At 33.4% G+C, this 21,659-nt stretch overlaps 1 long non-coding RNA gene across 4 annotated transcripts in view; it reads right to left on the bottom strand.

Moving 5' to 3' along the window:
• The window catches only part of LOC144581504 (uncharacterized), a 148,677-nt gene extending 127,237 nt beyond the window's left edge, over positions 1-21,440 (bottom strand). For all 4 annotated transcript variants that reach the window (XR_013532391.1, XR_013532392.1, XR_013532389.1 and 1 more), the window contains exons 1-2: positions 20,936-21,440; positions 10,417-10,520 (exon numbers count right to left, since the gene is read on the bottom strand). This is a non-coding gene — a long non-coding RNA (uncharacterized LOC144581504). The remainder of the gene's footprint in view (positions 1-10,416; positions 10,521-20,935) is intronic.
• Between the last annotated feature and the right edge of the window lie 219 nt (positions 21,441-21,659).

Below are 21,659 nucleotides of genomic sequence, written 5' to 3'. Positions count from 1 at the left end.
CATTAATGGCCAAAAGAGACCATTAAGGGATTGTGTTGTGCTTAATGAAAATATACTTTTGTGTATTTTTGTGAAGAAACTAACCACATAAAGACATATGTGGTTTTTCTTAAATATGTTAAAGCAGCTTCTCAAAACAGAATGTTTGTGGACATGTCCAAAGTTTCATTTATATTTGCCACTAGGAAAATATACTTCTAAAAAAAATCATTTTAAATGTTTATATTAAATAGAGAATTTTATAGGGGGAAAAAGAGTACCACATTAAATTAACATAGTTACAAAAAGGGGAGAATTTCCTAAATATCATTAGCAAGTAATTAGACTAGTTAAAGGATCTTGTGACTTTAAATATCTGATTAGAGGGTTCGAGGCTGGGAACAAGCACAAAGGCTGCCCTGGTTATAATCTAACCTCCAAGAAGTTTCTGTTCATCATTTCTAACAATAAAGCTGGCTCCAGATTATCTTCCAGAAAATCATTCAAATTATTCAAAATTATCTGTAACGTTAGCTTTTTCTCAGGGTTAGCAAAATCTATGTTTTATTGTGATAGCTTGCTGGACTTTATACATGTTAAATGTAGATTAAGTGCTTAATAAATTGCCTGACAGTAAACATTTTAAAAACAACAACAAATAATTTAGTTATTTTCTATGAATGAAACAAACATGAGTACTAAGTATGAATTTAATAAAAATAAGAATATTATAAACAAGAAAAAATTGAGGCATACACACTCATTTTACAACTTACCTATTCATCATGAACTCTCAAATCAAACAGCTATTTGTTGAAAATTATTTTAATTACTCCCCTAACCATTTCAGGGTCACCCTGGGCAACAAACAGTATTTCTTTCTCGGTACCATAGCTTCCAAGAGGCTTTCATAAGCTGATTCCTACTCTGTTAGATATCAAATGTCTTCCACTCCTTCTCCAGCTTGCTATTTCTCAATTCTCACATTGGTTTTCAACACCTAATTCACATACTAGCATTTCAGTTAAGTGTTCCCTATCATCCAGCCTCAAGCAATTCCTTGCTTCTCTGATGTCCCCTGGCACCTTTTCTTACATTTTTCTCGACAGGCAATGCTTGCTACCATGCATTGAGCATATTTACATCCTTCCTTCCCTATTGGGCCATAATGTCCTTTTATAGAATATTTCATTATCTAAATGATTGCATCTTAATTTTGCTTTGTTTCCTGAATCAATACTTTGCATCCATATTGTATAGTTAAGATTTTGCTGAACAGGAAAAGCAATCAGACTTCCTCTGCACTCTGCTAAGAATGATGTGTGATGTCATCTGTCTCCACCACAAAAGTGGCAATTATAGCTGTGTCTGCTCTTTCTGGTTTACAAAAGAATACAGCCCTGGTGTGCTAACAATGACAATGGAAGGATGGTAGTGATTGGAAGTACCTGAAGTTCTAAAAATTCTTGATAGGATCTCCTTCTCCACAGGTCAGAGTGCTGGAAGTTAATTATCTTTTACAATCACATGCCCCTAAAGCAACCACAACTTTTCAAGCAAGGAGCAATATTTTTTCTTGCTTACAGACACCCCCTGCACAGAGTTTCCAACACATGGACCAGAAGAACTATCTATGCCTCATTACCATTTAAATTGGCTGATCAATGAGAATTAGCATGTAATTTGAATTACAACACCCACCTCCTGCTTCTTAGAAATCTTGGTCCTCCAACCTCCTTTAAGTAGTTGCTCTATTTTCCAGAGAGGATTCCCTCTTCAAATATAAAAGCAGGTGTATGCCTGTGTTTGGTGTAAGAACTTAATCTACATCCAGTATAATCTATTGTCCTATTAAATGTGTAATAGCCACCTCAGCCAACTCATTACAATGAATATTTTGATTCAATGTCACCCTTAGTTTTAAGTTTATAATTTTACTGCATCCATTTAACCAGTAAATAATATTATCAGAATGGGTCAGTGAACGCACTATGCTGGCCAGGGAGTAATTAATTAGCCATAAGAAATTTGAAGCAAAAATTAGAAAGAAAAATAGAAAAAAGAAATTAAAAGACATTTAATCTAAGTATATATTTTTTAAATTGTCTGCCTTGCCCATGTAATAAATATTTATGGAGATTAACTATGTGATGTATGTTTGAAAGACCTTATACATGTCACAATGTGATACACATCTACAGGTATATTGTCATTTCTCCACAAATACGAATATATTGTCAGGATCTAATTAACACTTACAGTAGAACTATTTTATAATTTGACACATTTATCAGCTTTTTAAAATATAGACCAACACCTCGAAAATTTTGAACTCTAAATTTTTCTATTTATTTGGGGAAGATAGCAAATAAGTACTTTCTAGGATTTAGTTGTGATTGCCAGTCACCAGTGTGTATGCTGGAACTATAAGCTATTTCCAGCTGAGAGCTCAGAGATTATTATTTAATGTTCAGATGATATAAAATTCTCTCCTCTCACTGACTAGTAATTCTTTTGATCCTCGAGTAACTTTCCAACTCTAGGAATATATAATTTTGATCTAGTTGAAAAGGGAATGATAGTGTTAGGCAGGCATACCCAATTCTGTAGGGCCTGGGGTTCATAAAATATTTTTGTATCTGTGTTCCAATATTGTATTTTTGTGTCATTATATTATTTTCATTTAAAAGTCCAATTTATTCTTATTGAATGTCCTCCCTTCCATCCATGTCTCATTGGGACATAGTAGACTGTAACTTTTGTATCTGTTATTGCATCTTCAGTGTACTATCGTCGTCCCTGGATCACAGTTAGCATTCACTGAATATGAGTTGAATGAATGGACAATGGCATTTCAAAGTGCTCACCTAAATAGGTTTGTATTCCTGATTAAACTGCATCAATGCCCTAGGCTGCTCCAAATAAACATATTATATACAAAAAATTTGAGATTGGTTTGAATATGCAACCTCAGGGAAATTTCTGTAGCCTTTTTTTCCATCCAGATTGCTACTCATAGACTTCTGCTATATTGCAATAAAAGAATAAATAAATAAATGAAAACTCTATAGCCAGGAGACAAATTAAAGAGGATTCCAATGATGCCATAAAATGGTACAGTGCTCTTTATAGCCACTTTTAAGATCATGAGGTATTGGAATCCACAGATCTCTTATTTAGAAATGTGTAGGTTGAGGACCCAGTCCTCAAGTAGATATTTATTGGGAATTATTTTAACTTCAAATTTTAAATAATTATCAACTATATTTTCTGTAAATCTGTAGTTGTTTAAAATTTAAATAATTAAGTAGATAGAAATAATATAAATCCATTTTGGTCATTACAATTTTTTTTGTTTTTTTCTTCATACAAAAGTAGTACACTATTAAGTTTCTGTAGAAATTTTGTGTTTGCAGGAATTTGGGATGATAGTATTTATAGACTTATGCAAGGTGGCAAGAAAGCAATAACATTAAAAACATCAAGAAAGTAGGAAGATTTATTTGGACTTTTTTTGATGAAACATACTTTGAAAAGGTGATGTAGCCAATGTATTTAATCAGAGGATGAGCTATTTTCTAATTTTATTGACCCGTTGTTTTGTGGAAGTAGTCACACACAAATTAAATTATATTTCCTCTTTGTGCCCTAAGGTCACAGTCATGTTTCCATGTTCAGGCTACAATCACTCTCAAGACATTCTTTCTTCAGTAACCTTAGAAAACTAATTTAACCATCGTATGTTCAACGTATTTTTCTCTAATCCCATCAACTAAGCAAACTTCCTTACTCCTCTGAATCCCGCTTTCTAAAACATATACCCTTCTTGGAGCTGAAATAATTGTCTGTCTCATGTAAGACTTATTAATAAGCATCATTATGTTCCCTTTTGAACCATGTTCTCCCAGACGGCAGGATGTATCAGTTAATCCCCTTTATATTTTGGAGCCTTTAGTTGACAAGAATTTTTAAAAGAGTTAATGAGAATTTACATTTACATCCCAAAATATCTATCTTGGTTTGCCAACATTCACACTAATCATTCAAAACTTGTGAAATGGAGAGAGGGAAGAAAAAAGAAAGAGGGGAGAATGGAGGGGAGGGAGGGAGAAGGAGTGGGGGGCAGAGAGAGAAAGAGAGAGAGAGAGAGAGAGAGAGAAAGAGAGACAGAATCTTATATCTCTGACTTTGCCCAATTTAAATGTTTCATATCGTATTGTGCTGGGAATAAAGTACATGCTAACAGATTCAAAGTTTTGAATTATTAGAAATAATTGTTTTCCTAAGGAACTACTATTTATCAGGTCAGAATGGTTAAATGATTTTTGTTAGAAATCACATTTAAATTAAAGTCATTTATTATGGATGTAGCCTGTACCCTGAAAGTGCTGAATATAGTACTTAGTCAGCTGGAGTTCTAACCCAATTTATTTTTTTACTAGCAATCACTCTGGAAGTAGCAGAATATCTGGGGACTCATTGTCTGAACCAAAAATAAAATTTGTTGCTTTTTTTAAAACCCAATGCTAAAATGCAGTCACTATTTTTTACAGTTCTTATTATTCCTATATATTTCTATAGCTCATATAAAATTTTACAGTAAATTAGTAACTAATAATATGAAATAAATTATTAATTTTAAAGATTGTAAAAAATTACCATTAATTGTCAATAGAGGAAAATCCATGGAGGACAAATTGATATAGCCAAAGTTATTTTTTTTCCTCTTTTAAAATGAATACCATTTTTAATATATCTGTAGCTAAACATTTTAAAAAAAGTTGCAACTTAATTGTTTTAAAAGTATGATTATCCTTTCTGTAATTTGGGAAAATTCAATCTAAATAAAAGTCAGCTGTTTTACGGTTATGGTATGATATTTGGTATTCCGGAGCTATTTTATCAATTTGTCTGTGAGAATTTATGTAAATTTATGTAAACTGCAGCATATTTTAGAGATAGGTTCTGATTTCTTTATTTAGGACTCATATAAAGTTTGAAATGGTTGGAGAGGGCAGAATAATGTGAAGAAAATGGGTAAAAACAAACCAAAAAAACTAATAAAAATAATTCTATTATTTATAAATTTTACCATATCAAAATAAAAATATGCCTCTGTTAACCTATAGATTAGTTTTCTCCATAAATATGTTAAGGTCTTTAACTATTACTGACTCAGCAATTTAACAGATTTAATGATACAACAGGATGTAGTCAGCATTCTATGATTGATTGATAATATAATGACTTACCTTAATTTTTTCATCAATATTTTAGGAAAATGTTGGCAAACAAGTAACAGCATGATAACAAACAAGGTAACCATACACATCTACTCACATGCACTTCTTTTCTCTCCACATATACAAATCGGAGAAAATAAATGCTCAAACCTTAGACTACGTCAGTTCTGTGAGTTAACTTTCTAAAGTAGACAAAAAATACCTTAGTATAATATGTGCCTCTCCAATATGCATAAAAGAGAGATAATTTTTCTCTTTTGTTCATTATTTCATTAATATTCAGTTTATCTCTATTTTTCAGAAGATAAGGAGATGCATGAGGACATGTATACTCTTGTTTCCTTTCAGTATTGTCTAGCTCAAGTTGTCACATATGCAAAGCAGTCAGTACTTAATAGCTTTCTTTCTAAACAAATCTTATTAAAATATATTTGACAATTTTATTTATTTTTACTCATATAATCTATGTTTGGTACAGATATAAGGAAATTAAGATAAAAATGTAACTTACTGTTATCCTAACAAGTGATAACTTCTATTTTGGTTTTGATATTAATATACACACATTTTTCAAAAACATTTAGAATAATGTGACTACACTTTTGTAATTGCCACTTTTCACTTAATTATAACTGCAGTTTCTCACTTATTTCAAAATATAAATATGCATTATAACATTAATGTGTTATCTACATTTTATCATTTTTAAAACTGTGATTGACAATATTTTGTTTATATGTAACTATACTTAATTATTTCCTCATGATGAATTCACTAAAGTGAATTTAGGGTCCAACATGTCAGAAACTTGGAAGTCATCAAACATGTCCTTGATGCAAGGAAAAAAGGAGAACACATTAAAATCAGCAACTCTACTTAGATTCATCAGAGAATTGAGGTCACAGAGCAAACTGCTGCCCATCCCCACCAAAACTGGGGGGCAGGTAGCTATAGAGAATCATATTTCATTAGAGCAAAAGTCCAGGAAGAGAAACCACAGTCAGCACCAGATCAGGATAGGAGGGAAAAAAAAAGAAAAAGAAAAGGAACTGTAATTAATGTACTGCTGGAGGTTCCATATATGTTGTAAACCAAAAATAAAATTCTAAGTGCTCCTTTTAGCCAAGGGCATTCCAAAGTTAACCTGAAAAATTAGTTCAGGCCATGATGGGAAAGGAGAGCTGGAGATGCCCCATTATACCCTCCTCCCTTTTGGAATTACTGATAGAACAGGCTCTTTAAGTCTGATAAGGAACATTTACAATCTCTTCACTCTTAAGCCTGCTAACTGGAGGCTTCATCTGCATGATAAAACTTTGGTCTCTACAATTCCTTCAATCCCTTATTGTAACCCAGACATTTCTTTCTATTCATAATAACTCTTCCATCAATTGCCAATCAGAAAATATTTAAATCTACCTGTAACCTGAAAGGCTGTGCTTCCAGTTGGCCTACTTTCTGGACCAAACCAGAAAAATGTACCATACATGCAAGGTACATCTTACATGTATTGATTGATGTTCCATATCTCCCTAAAATCTGTAAAAACCAAACTATACCCCAACCACCTTGGGCACACGTTGTTAGGCCATTCTGAGGCTGTGTCACTTGGCAAAATAAACTTTCTAGATTGAGACCTATGTCATATATTTTTGGTTTACACAAAATGAGTCTTAAAATTTTGGTGGAGCCCATCTTAGGAAGGTAACCACATTTGTGTATGTTTTGCCTCCAAAAGCTCTACCAGGTTGACTCAGTAAAGAGCAGATAAAAAGTCCCAATACCATGTGTCTTGCACTGTGAAGGAAAAAGCAGCCATTTTAAAATAAACTCAGAGTTTCTCTTTTCCTTAACAAAGCCTGCACTCAAAGAAAAGGATTTTATCAAACAAAAATTGAGTAGTGTTTTTCCAAGCCTAAACAACTTGGGGAAAGGAAAATGTTCAACTGCAGTTCCACCCTAAGCAAGCATGTAAACAAAGAAACCCATCTCCATCCATCTCTAGTCTTCCTGTCCCACCTACAGAGTAAACAAAATACAGCTAAATAACTGAGCACTCATGAATACATACTCTTACTGAAAGACTGATTCTAATCACAGAACTGTTGAATACTTACCCCTCACCCCATACTTTACAACCACTTCAATAGGCTTCTATATAATAATAGGTTACAATTAAAAAAAGCAAGTCTTAAGTTACTTAAGAAATTTCTTTGGAAACTGAAAGGAAAAAAAAAGGGAAACAAAAACAAGGATATCAGAGAAAATTTTAGCCTCTGATACGTGTAGCTACAGAAAACAGTAAACACAGCCTAACTCCTAGGCAGAAAAACCTAAAACCTCACACTAAGGGCCTGTTCCCCTTAGTTCCTTTTACCCAGGACATTGTGTCCTGCTTTCAATAACAACAACAAAAATCACAAAGCATACTAAGACACAGAAAGCACAGGTTTAAGAGAAAGGACAAACATCAGAGCCAGATTCAAAAACGGCAGAGATTTTAGAGTAGTCAGCCTAACTATTCAAAATAATTATGATTAATATTTTAAGGGTTTTTTTTTTTTTTTTTTTCCGAGACGGAGTTTGGCTCTTGTTACCCAGGCTGGAGTGCAATGGCGCTATCTCGGCTCACTGCAACCTCCACCTCCTGGGTTCAGGCAATTTTCCTGCCTCAGCCTCCTGAGTAGCTGGGATTACAGGCACGAGCCACCATGCCCAGCTAATTTTTTGTATTTTTGGTAGAGACGGGGTTTCACCATTTTGACCAGGATGGTCTCGATCTCTTGACCTCGTGATCCACGTGCCTCAGCCTCCCAAAGTGCTGGAATTACAGGCTTGAGCCACCGCACCCGGCCCCTATTTTAAGGGTTTAAATGAAAAAAGAAAAGAATCACATGCCAGAACAGATGGGTAATGTAAGCAAAGAGATAGAAACCCTAAGAGTCAAAAGGAAATGCTAGAAATAAAGAACACTGTAGGAGAAATTAACAGTATTCAAGAACTGTGGGAACAATTACAAGAACTGTAATATATGCATGTAGGAAAATTAGGAAAAGAGAAACAAAATAAATATTTGAAGTAATAATGGCCTAGAATTGTTATTAAAATTAATGACATTGAACCACAGATCCAGGAGGTCCAGAGAACATGAAGCAGGACAAATATCAAAATATCTATAATGCAGAAAATCAAAGACAAAGTATTGAAGGAAATCAGAGATAAAAACATCTTATCTATACAGGGTAAAGAAAAACACTTTATAGGATGAAGGATAAGAATTGCAATGAGTTTCTCATTAGAATCCAAAACAAAAGAGAGTGTACCCTACCAATGTCTCAGTTTTCACTTCATTTATTCCTTCTTTTTCCTGAGACAGAGTCTCGCTCTGTCACTCAGGCTGGAGTGCAGTGGTGCGATCTCGGCTCAATGCAACTTCTGCCTCCTCAGTTTAAGTGATTATTTTGCTTCAACCTCCTGAGTAGCAGAGACTACAGACGTGCCACCACACCTAGCTAATTTTTGTATTTTTGGTAGAGATGGGATTTCATCATTTTGACCAGGCCGCTCTCGAACTCCTGGCCTCAAGTGATCCACACACTTAGGCTTCCCAAAGTGCTGGGAATACAGGTATTACCCACTGTGCCTGGCCAATTTATCCCATTTTTACATAACTGTTTTAAGATTTCTATCTAGGATGAGTTACTTGACTCTTCCTTAGTTTTTGCGTTTTGTAATTCTCTTGTGAATCATCTTAGTTTTCTTAGTTATTATTACTTCAAGGCCCTTTCAGCTGACAGAGCAAGAAAAAAAAAATATATATATATATACACACACATTTATGTATACACTGTGTATACATAAACACAATATATATATACACACATATGCATACTCACACACACAAGCTATATATATAGATCTATATTAAGTGTGAAACCTAGCCCCACTATGCACCATCCATTTACTTAATTGTTCTCATCTAGTATACTCATATAAAAATATAAGAATTATTATCATATTTCCTTAAGGGAAACAATTTTATCAACTGAAGTATAGTTCTTAGTTACAGTTTCTTTTGTCTTTATTTTTATAGACTATTTCCAAAGTTATATAAGTAAGCACGATTTTCCCAACCCTCGTCAGTAAGGTAATTTTATGCATTTATTGTATATTTATATTTTGTCAAATTTTCCATTCCAATCTGGAATCCTCCAACTTACTAAATGATTATATTTTCCTAATTTGGGTACATCATGCTATATAGTTCTATAGGTTTTGACAATAAGAATAGTGTCATATATTCCCTAACACAGTATCACAAATAATAATTTTACCACCTTAAAATCCCCCCTGCTTCACCTACTTAACAATCTTCCCCCCCCCTCAATTCCTTGGCAACCACTGATTATTTAAGCATCTCCTTAGTTTTTTATTTTTCAGAATATCATGTAATTGGTATGATAGAGTATGTAGCATTTTAAATGGCTCTTTTACTTAGTAATATGCCTTTAAAATTTCTTCATGTATTTTTATGGCTTACTAGCTCACTATCTTCAAATATTGCTGAATAATATTCTGTTAATTGAATATATCACAGTTTGTTCATCTATTTACCTATTGAAAGGTATCTTCATTGTTACTTGTTTTAGTGACTTTGCATAAAACTGCTACAAACACCTGTTTGCTGGTTTTGTATTAGTCATATAAATCCTTTTGCCACCAAACAAAACAATGACAATCAATTTGTATTCCTAATTATTAACAGTGTTTTAGTTAGGGTATGTAAAATTAGTGTCTGAATATTCTATAAGTATACTAAATCCTTCAACATCATTATAGAAAGCAATATAAACCTAGTTGATGAAAAACAATTACTACTTTGAAAATATCTGAATGTAAATTTTACAAATTATGTTTGCCTTGAAAATTTTTTCATGCCACCTTAACTATACCTGTTCTTTAAAACATCCTTCCTGAAAGCCAGACTTATATATGATTGAATTTATCGTGGTGGATGCAAGGAAAATGATTGGGTCAGGATTGTCTTAGGGCTGCCAGCCTCAAACATATGAAGTTATTATAACCAAGGTCTACAAAAAGTCATAAAGAAGCAGACTTGAGAAAAATGAAGGGAGCCTGTGAAAGTTACTGTACTATTTGTTCACTACAAAGAGGTTGGGGAATGATCACTGACCTCTAAGTAACAGAGAATGGAACTCATCTTTCACTTCTGAATGAGCTCCTCGCTGTAATTGATGGCATCTCCTGAAATGGCTGCGATCATTAGGGCTCCAGTGACTGAATTAAAAGAAAATGAAGGATGCAGATGGCTGTAATAAAGCAGGAAAATGCATTTCTTCCTGGTGACAGATACAACTGATCATTTTACAAGGAAGTGCTTTACTAAAAGTGTTTCAGCTATGTAGTTCTCAAGGAAAATGAAGAGTAATGTAAAAATTGGACAAGATGAAACTGGCTGTTTCATTCCAGATATTGACTGCACAAGTCACTTTCAATAAATCAGCTGCTTATTGTACCTAAGACAGCAGTTTGTTAATATTGTGAAGGCACTACAAAATGTTCTCTTTGGTTAGGCAATCTTTGAGCATCACATGATAAAACTAAAAGTTGTTATTTAAATTTTTCTTTACTACATCTTTTTTCCAATTATCAACACTTGAACTACTAGTCATATTTATTTGAAAATAGCTTTGATTATCTAAAAGATCCAAGGGTCAGCAATCTTGTCCTGCAAACGTCCAAATAATACATAGTTTAGACCTTTGTGGGCAATACTGTCGCTGAAACATCTGCTCAACTCTGTGTTTACAGAGGAAAAGCATATGGAGGCAATGGTAAAAGAATGGGTATGACTGTGTTCCAATAAAACTTTACATGAAAAACATATGACTAGATTTGGCCTTTATATTGTAATCTGTGAGGCTGTAATCTAAAAAATCTATTCAGCTTACCAGATGATGCTGTGAATAACAACAATTAGAAATCTTAAAAGATTTCTGTAGTGAAATAAAACGCTAAAGCTAAGTATTTTAGCTTTCTACTAGAAATGGGGATATGAGCATTTATGTTATTTAAATAAATCTCAAATACTGTTTTAAAAGAACCACAGGTCAATGACAACCTGTATTTTTCAGACATGAGAAAAAAACACTTTTATAATAAGTGGAATCTTAATATAGTTTTGTTGGTTTGTTTGTTTTTTTAACTTGAAGAGATTCTGGGTGTTGTACTCTGAAAAGATTACACTGAGAGCCAGAATTGTTCATTCTATTCTTTCCTAGATATTGATGTACCACTAATAAACATAGTTTTGTTTGTTTGTTTGTTTGTTAACTTGAAGAGATTCTGTGTGTGATACTTTGAAAAGATTACTCTGAGAGTCAGAATTGTTGATTCTATTCTTTCCTAGACATTGAGTTACCATCTTCACACTTCCCCTTTCAATATCTAAATTAAGAGAGGTGCACCTCACTTTTGTCAAGTTCACAGATGTTCCTGAATGGTGTCATTTTTGGGATTCAATTTCTTAGAAATCATTTAGTTCTTCCCCAAGGCAGAAGGGATAGCCTCTACCTTTGGCTTTGATTATGTAGTTCCTTATCTCTCAGGAATCTCTTTGTTTAATTCAAAAAAGGCTTAGTTCTCCCCTGGCAGCCACCTTGCCCATCACTACCTCAACAGTAAGTGAGAAAAGATGGTAAGATGTTTTCAGTCTAGAAACATTTGTTGGGTCAAAAGTTTAAAACATTTTCTCAAGAAGCTTGCTGGAAACCTATAAAATGCTACTTTGAGGTATTTATGAAATACCTAGTTTGTCAAAAAAGTACTCATAAATACTGCTTTGAAAAAAGAATAGGATAAAAGCCTGTTTTTCATCTGGTTTTAATGTTAGAAGCTTCCATCAAGCATGGGTGTTTACTTTCCAAGAAAGATGTTTAACAACCCACATGGGTTCAAGGTGTACAGACCATAATTTAATCTTTTGAAACATTATTGACTATGACTTTACAAATACTCTTTGTGTACCATAGGCATCAATTTTTGAATAAATCATTTTGTAAAAAATTTTTAGAGCCAAAAATGATTTTAGATTATGGGCTAGCTAGACTATCAAGGACTCCTTTAGCACATTCTCTCTAACAATCCAAAATACACAATGTGTAAATTCCAGTCATCTAACTTCTGGCTTTGTAGAACATAGAATACTACTGTTTAAATTCTAAGAACTGGGCCAAGGCGGGCGGATCATGAGGTCAGGAGTTCAATACCAGACTGGCCAATATGGTGAAACCCCGTCTCTACTAAAAATTACAAAAATTAGCTTGGCATGGTGGCTTGTGCCTATAATCCCAGCTACCTGGGAGGCTGAGGAAGGAGAATTGCTTGAACCGGGACCAGGGAGGTGGAGGTTGCAGTGAGCTGAGATTGAGCCATTGCACACCAGCCTGGGCTACAGAGCAAGACTCCATCTCAAAAAAAAAAAAAAAAAATTCTAAGAACTGGTACTCAAACATTACATCAACAAAATAACATTTTTCTCATTATAAATCTTTATGTGTTCATTACAGAAAACATACAAAGTAAGAACATCATAAATTTTACAGACTATTATTACTGATACATAGCATAATACATGTAATTGTAAGAAATAATAGAACCAAGTCCCTTTGGAATAAAAAAGAAATATTCATTGAGGATGTATTCTATCTACCTTATAATGATTTCTTTTGACTATATCTATTTACATGAAATTAAATGATGTAATCACTGTGGAAATAAGTAGGATAATTTATAAGTTCAAAGGGTAGTTAATAGAAACAAGAAAATAAAATCTGGCTATAATCACGTATATGTATGTGTGTATGTATATATGTATGTATACATATATGCAGAGACAGAGAGAGCCCTTAAAAGAGTGAGAAAAAAAATAATGACTTAGCTACTAATGAGCCAAGAATGACTTTCATAAAAGAGTTCTAGAGCAGCATTCAGTAAAACTGCTTAACTAAGTTTGGGCTGCTGTCTGTTATTATATAGCTAATGTACTACAATTTTTTTTTTACTTCTTTGTTTTAGAAGAGGCAAAAAAATTTTGAGGCATATGACGATTGTGTAAAATTTAAATTTTATTGTTTAGAAATGAAATTTGAATTCTAAGATCAAGGTGTTCCCACAACTCCAATTCTTTGCCATAAGTTTGTGTCACTCTTGCTTCTTAGAAAATTGAGGGTATTCTTTCATATCTATCTTTTTTAAGGAAATTAAAAATTATGTTAAAAGTCACACAAAAACTTGTTTTTCAAAATTCTGTGCTTGAAAAACCATAATACATATTGAATACTTTTCTTTAAAATAAATTTCAAGTTTGAGTTATCTATTAATATAATAAAAAAATGGAAGCCAAAATATTTGAATCATTATGGAAATACTGTGTTAGAAAAATTTAATAAATTTCTTTACTTATACATAATAGAGGTCTCAACCCCTGGCTAATCCCAAGTATTGCAATTTCCTGGGGTCATCCAGATATGTAAAAACTAAAACAAAAATTGGATTGAGAACCTGTGGTAAGAAAATTTGAAGATGCACTAAAAATTTTCCACCCCTGGTGTTCATGCCATGTATAATTCCTTTTCCTTTAAAGTGGACAAGACCAGTGAATATAATGAGATTTCACTCTGATGATTAGATTATGTTATATGGCACAGTTGGTTTTAAGAAAAGAAGATTATCTGGGTGAGCTGACTTAATCTCATGAGGCTTTCAAAACTGGGCCTACACAGCAGACTGAGAGAAAATCAGTGACTCAGAGCAACAAGACGCAGGCTATAGGAGTTGAAAATGGTCTATAGTCAATAGCCACACAAGAAAAGAGTGAGGTTAGTCCTATAGCCACAAGGAACTGAATTCTGCCATGACCTGAATGAGCTTTGAAGACAATGAAGTCTCAGATGAGATAGCAGCTCTGGCTGACACCTTGATTTCAAACTTGTGAAATCATAATCAGAGCAACCATGCTATTCCAGATTGCTGACAGAGAAATCGTGAAATATTAATACATTTGTGTTGTTCTTGAGCTTCTAAATTTATAGTAAGTTGTGACACAGCAATGAACAACTGATACAAACCCAATTTGTTTTCAAAGATAAAGAAAAATCTTTCTCCTCTTTCTTGAGAAACTTGGGGGCTTCTGCTTAATCATCTCTAGTTCTGTTGTCCTTCTTCAACTGAATATCAATTTCCCTGTATGCTTACTGTCTCCTACCTTTGGAGTCCCTTTCTTACTCTTAGATACTATGATTATGGCACTTTTGTTTTTAGAATTATTTCAAGTAATTGGAGTAGCACAAAAAAGCAGGCACCATGAGAAGAGGAGTAGATATAGCTCCAAAGAATATCCTTTGACCCTGTGATCATGAGGGAATGTGGTCTGTTTTTCATTTGGATTCCTGTCCTCCCATGTTTCTAGATTTCCTTCCATATCAGTTTTTCCTTTATTTTCAAATTCCTGATGAAGAACAGTTCGTCCAGTCTCAGTTCTTTCAAGTTTTCTACTAGAGGCCTCTTTTTCATAATCAAATATGCATATATCTCTTAATTTCAAAAGAAGGATGTTCTTCCTTGAAAGAAACCATTTTATTGACTCATGGTCTTACCATTTTGGGGGATGAAGGTAGAGGTAATATATTGTAAGATTGCAATATGCAAATGTTATCTTTAATGCAAGGTAGTTAAATGCATAACAGGTTAGTGATCTTGATAGAATAAATGAAAAATGACATGACCTTTGCTGAGAAGCTTTAAAATTGCTACATCCTCTCTAGTGATTGTTTTATTGCTTGAAAGAAAAAAAATATTCAAAACCTAAATATATCAAAACTGAAAATTGGGTCAAGTTTCTACTAATTTGGTGTAAATACTAAGTGGCTAGATATATTTTCTAAGGTATTTGTTGTAGTGAATAGTGTTCCAGATGTTAGGCTACATTTTGGGAGATAGCTTCACAGAAGCTTGTGATGTTTTATTTTCATCTTAATAGAGCTTTTCTTTCTTTGCTTTTCACCTCTAATTACTCTTTTTTCATCTTTTTTTATACTTTATATTTTATAATTCAGCAAGAATAATAGCATTTGCTTCATCCACTTTCTGGATGTTCTATCCAAATCAACCAATTTATAATTTTTTCTACAATAAGTATGGCTCTCCATTACTCTTTTCAAGGCTGAACCATGTGGTTCTTCTAATTTGCTACAAAATTGCTCATAAAATCACACCAAAAGGCTATTTTCTTAACCAAATATCTTTAGCACTGGTCATTTCAATCCCCTCAACAAATTAGAAATTTTAGTATATAGATACATTGGTTCTTGATACAACAAATGGAAAAGCATTAGTTTCCCTCTTCTGTTCTCTGTAGAGCAGGATGGCTTTTCTGTGTCTAAATATGTTGCTTGTAGGTCAGGTATTTTTTAGGGCAAAAAGACAATGCAGAGATGATATGATTCAATGTCTTTACAGCATAGTTATAGATACAGCAGGTCTTCGAATACTTTTTTTTCATTGTCATTTAATTATATTTTGATGAGGAAAAGAAGTCAGTTATTGGCTGACGCTACTGTCTGCATGGAGTTTGCATGTTTTCTTTATGTCTGCACGAGTTTATTCCGGGTACCCTGGTTTCCTTAAACGTCCCAAAGACTCATCCATTAGGTTGTGTATAAGCTGTGCACATGTCTGACTGGTCCCAGTTAAAACAAGTGTGAAATCTTTCACTGATTCCAAAAATACTGAGTAAATAATTTTCTTGTTTTTATTAATCTTTCTTAAATGTATGTATAGCTCACACTTACTTTAATGTTTTACATGAAAGTGCTTTAGGTCTTTATTTAGATCACTGGTGATGCTTCTGTGACCAGAATTGTACTGTAGTAGGAACTTAACTCTTGTTTATATCACTTAGCCTACAGTGAAATGGTTTCCCTGTATTTTATTTTGCTTGAAGTTGATGTTTCTAAGAACCTATCAATGATTTTAAGTGATGACTTACAGCAGTAAGGTTTTAGCAAAGTTTAACTCACTTGCCATATAATGTATTTTGCATTGTTATTCTGTTACAGGATTAGCCCCAGAAGCAGTATGAAGCTTCAGTCTAGTTATTTCTTATATACTACTATTAATAAGTTTTAATAAGTTTTAAAAACTATTTTTGTTTCTGTCATCCTAGGCTTGTTGATTATTGTTAGATTGCTTTATAATGTTATTTTATGCATCTTTCTGACTGACAAGTATATATCTGCATAATAACTGCTAAGTTTAGTGTTTGACCAGTTGATTGACTTAAGGATATTCTATGTATACTCTCCTAGGAATAATAAAGTAAGGTGGGTATCCCTAACATCTCGATTTTTTTTTCCTGATTCTCCTCAGACTCATTTAATTACTTTCCCCTTTTTATTCCTGAAGTATCTTGCCTATTTTATATTTATCTTGAATTTAAAATTTTTACTTACTAAAATAAATTACAATATAATGTTTAACCAACTCCATTGCCTAATACTGTTACAATGTATGTGCTTTATTCAAGATAAGCTTTTTTTGTGAGTGGACAAATGAGGCATCTTTCTGAAAGACTGTGTATACTTGATTGAGATCCTGTATTCTAGTTATGTATGCTCTTAGGGTTCATGCCCTCACTTTCACATCATATATAAAGCATGCCATAAATTTCCCAGGATTGGAAACCAGTCATTTTTATGGCTACCATTAGTGCTGTATTTTTTCTCTTAGTTCTCCATTATAGTCATTTGATAAAATTAATGTTGAGTAGATGATGTACAACTCATGAGTTTATACACTTTCCTACCTGGAGGTTTCACTAGAGTGTGCAAGCTAACATTTATGAATTTATGATGCACATAAAACATGATCTTTCTAAAAATTTAGTATGTTTGTTACACAATGATTTATTTGCATATCATGTGAATGAAAATTATATTCACATAATTTCCCTATGAATTTAGTAAATATATGTTTAAAAGCAGTTTTTATTTGCTGAATATATTCTCATAATAACTCCAAATAGTCTTTTTAAGATACAGCATAACTCAAAGGACTGAATTAGTAAACCATCCTGTTTTAAATACATAGACAGGCAAGTTTGACTCTCCACAAAATTTTTATGTAAGCTGTTAGAGACTACTTCATGCTGTACTTGAGCTTGTATATTTTCTGACTGTTAAGTGATACATTTTGCTTTGTGTCACCATGTTGATGTAACATCTGCATTTAAAAAGCAAAGTAACTGAGCATAAAATAGCGGAATTTTCTTCTCTGTCCTATTTTTAAAAGAAATCATCCAGATTTTTAACTTGTATCTTTTGGTACACACAGTGCTATTTTTTTCATTACTTCCGCATGAGATTTTTTTTTAAATCTATTAAACTTTCATATGGACAATGCCATGACTACTTTTCTAAGAATAATGGCTTAGCTGAATATTCTTGTTAAATGTTTTGTCAGTCTCTCAATTTATCTAAAATGTCTGTCATATGCCATCTAGAAAGATGCACTATTAGTAGTCAGCACTGACAGATAGGATAAATGATAGGAATAAGAGTGATAGAGATATTATTTTGAAATCTTCCATTCTTTATTGTTTGTATTGTAACATATACTAGATGTATTAGTATCTTAACAGCTTCCGCTCCAGTGAAAGATGTCAAGACAGTATTCCTTTTGCAATACAAAAGTTTCTTCATTTTCCAAAGCACCATGTAAATAAAGAGAAGAGTATGAACAAATCTCTGAAGACAGGAGAAAATGAAAAATCATTTATCAAAAATAGCAATTTATAGGAGGTAGGAGGAACAGATTTTCAGAAAATGAATAAATATCGAAGGAATAAAAATGGTCTTTAGAGTTCCTCAGTGTTTTATTAAAAATAGAGATATCATTAAGTCATAATGACTATTTTCTTATGCTCACACTTAGCCTAAATTTATTTTAAATGGTGGTGGGGGCAGCATTGTTGGTACATAAGCTATTGATGAGAAATCAGAAATTAGCCTTTAAGTTTACTGATGTTGAGAGAGCTTGTGGTTTTTATTGGAACACCTCTGCAAATTACACTGAAAAATATTATTTCCCTTGTGACCTCAATTAAACATTTAAAACAAGGAGGGCCTTCTGGGACATTGAAAAGGAAATATGAAACTTTGCATTTTGGCAAGATGATTACTTATCTGTACTCAATAAAAACATTTCAATCTTATTAAAGTGTTGTTGCTTCCATGTTTATTTTTGAAAGAATTATTATTCTTTTAAGATTTTATTTTAAAAAGTCAATATTCAAATATGCTTTGTGAAGGAGGATGAATCTATTAGACAAGCCCTAACTCACTTTTCAGAAATGTATAGTTTTACTGCCGTTAACATAATCCAGCAAATAATATTCAGTGACAACATTTTTTAATGAAGTATGTATAATTTACCTAAAGTGACAGGTCAATATGTTAAAAGTAAAGTTCCATGAGTATTCACAATTGCATACACTAATATAATCTAAACATTTGTCTAAGAATAGAACATTTTCATCAGCAAGATCCCTTAGGTCACTTCCCAGTCCGTTTATACTCATCTCCAGGTAACCACAGTTCGGGATTTATTTACTATCCATAATCTTGCTTGTTCTAGAACATCATACTAACTGAAAAATATAATATGTTCTATTCTCTGTCTGACTTCTTCCAATTAGCATAATGTTTTTGAGACTCACTCATTTTGTGTGCATTAGTAATTTATTCCTTTTTAGTGCTGAGAATTATTTCATTGAATTTTTACCTTTTTGGTATAGATGAACATTTGGGTTGTTCTTAGTTTCAAAATGAGTAAAGCTATTACACACATTATTGTTCAAGATATATATATATACACACACCCCTTCCTCTTGAATTACTTCCTGGAATTGGAGTTGTGGGTTCCAGGTTAGGTATATGTTTATCTTGTCTGAAAAACTCAAACTTATTTCCAAAATAGTTGTACTTTTTTACAGCCACACTGGCAATGTATGAAAGTTCAAGTTGTTTCTTATTAAATCCAGCAGTTTGTATTCCCAGTTTTTAAAATGTTAACTATTTTCAAAAGAAAGTAGTTTTACTTAATATACATTATTTAGTGATTTAATAATACTGACTTGTTCTTCGGGTTTATTGGCCATTCCCAAATCTTCATCTGTAAAGTACATTTTCAAGTTTGGTTTTTTACTTAATTGGGTTGTTCAGGTTGTTTGCTTGTATTTTTTAAATTGGATTATTTGCAATTTCATTATTGATACATAAGGACACACACACACACGCACATGCACACACACACACTTCTGTTCATCTAAAGACACAATGAAAATAGATGCTGTATGTATCAAAGGGTATAACTCTCGCCATGATGTTGACTATGGTTCTTGCCTATTGGTTTGTGGACAAAGAAGCACTAAACATCTATGTGATAATTGGCCAGTGTGATTCAGTATGATCCTTCCTGTATTACTAAGAAGAAATAAGCCCCCTTTAAAAAACAGAGTTTTTATCCCTGCTGACTCCAGAATTGTAAATGGAGGAAATACGAATTCTCAAAATGCACCACTGCAAGTGATGATAAGCAGCAATATTCATACTTCCACTCTTTGGTTCTTGAACCTATGTAATCTTCTGATAGAGGGCACCATTTTATATACAAATTTTTAATTCAGTATATACACTATGTCTTCATAGTGCCCAATCTAGTGAGGTAATGCCATTGAACTGGTGCTTCAGTTCTGCATTTAACTGACAATTCCAATGTTCCAATAAAGCCCTTATTTATTCAACAAATGGGTTCTTTTGGGTTTTATTGATTAAATAAGGACTCTATTAGACCATTGGTTTTTCCCCACACCCACTGTCAAACATCCTTTACTGTAAAATATGTCCTCTTGTCTGTTAGAAAGTCATAAAAAGGGCTTTGTGAGCCCTCAGACGCTAGTGCTGATTAAGATCTTACAGGCATGAAATACAAACCTACCCCTTAATTATATATCTATTCCTGTGGAAACAAACTGTTAGAACTTTCCAGGTGAAAGGATTCCAATGTAGTCAATTTGAGAAGTTTTCACTTGGTCTCCTTGAGGAACAGAACCAATTAACGTCATTTTTTTTTTGGTGCCACAGAATTTTTACTCGGAAGTTGCACCAACTGGGTCAGGATTGCTAAAAGGGAGTCCATGCTATAGTACTGATGCATAGCCTCCCTCTCTGCTGCTATAGCCCCTTCATTTATGAGACTATTGTTCCACACTGGGGTTGCCAATGACAAAGTCTGACTAACATCACTGGGTAAGTACACTTATTTGTGTGTATGTGTGACTCTACCTTACTTTTTGGTAGAAATTTACATGTAATGCAAACATCTTCACACTTCATACATATGCTCATACTGTAACCCTCCTTGTCCCAGGTTTTCCAGATGCTTCTTTTCCAGTCCTCTCAACAACTGGCCAGGCCATTTGCTTCTGTAAATTAGTCCACATGTATTCTTATTTGGGACTATATTTCTTTTCACACAAAGTGAACAACCAAGTCCACTGCCAGAAGACGTGCCCTCTGGGGCAATGTTCCCACTCCACTGCTTTTCTAAATTGCTTCTGCTCTAGAGCCACACACCATAAAATAGGATGTTTCTCTTCTTCAGCTGGCTTTACAGAAGTTTCCAATGGATGTATATGTCCCTGTTACAACTTTGAATGAATATTTGGAATACCTGCTCAGGTAGCTTCCTTTGGTCTCCTTGTTTCACTTTTACTCAGTCCCAGATTTGTCCCTTCCAGCATAGAAGGCATTATTTTTACATTCCCTGAGCACTAAGTCTTGAAGTTCTGAGAGTGCTAAGGTCATAATGAGCAATCCCGGATACATGGGCAACTAGTGTCTAATACTAAGGCATTGAATCTTTATCAGAGCCTAATAGAAATTCAGGAATTGGTTTTCAAATGGCATTTAATTCTTCTCTGTAAATGTCATGGCCTTTCTTAAAAAACCTAAAGAAGTGTGTAGAGATTTTTCCAGTGTCACTTTCCCCAAATGCTACACAAGATTATTGTTTACAATTGATAGCTCCAACACCATAGGGAGTATCAGATCATGCAGTTCAAGTGTCTGGTGTGCCTGCATTGTAACCTAGTCATTTCTGATTGAGTTGAAAAACACTGACAAGATCATTAGAAGTATACCTGGTGACAGAGTCTACATTACTCTTTTCTAAGAAAAGTCCTAAATCTGGTACAGTATCCAACCCATTATCAGAACTACATTTTGGGTGAGTCTGAGGCACTATCTCCAGTCATCACTGGCTTGTTCCAGTTCTTGATAGGAAAGTATTCATTGTTTC

Source organism: Callithrix jacchus, chromosome 2 (genome assembly GCF_049354715.1).
Source record: "Callithrix jacchus isolate 240 chromosome 2, calJac240_pri, whole genome shotgun sequence".
Lineage (NCBI taxonomy): Eukaryota > Metazoa > Chordata > Mammalia > Primates > Cebidae > Callithrix > Callithrix jacchus.
The sequence above is the reverse complement of the archived record's forward strand: the minus strand, read 5'-3'. Positions and strand labels throughout refer to the sequence as shown.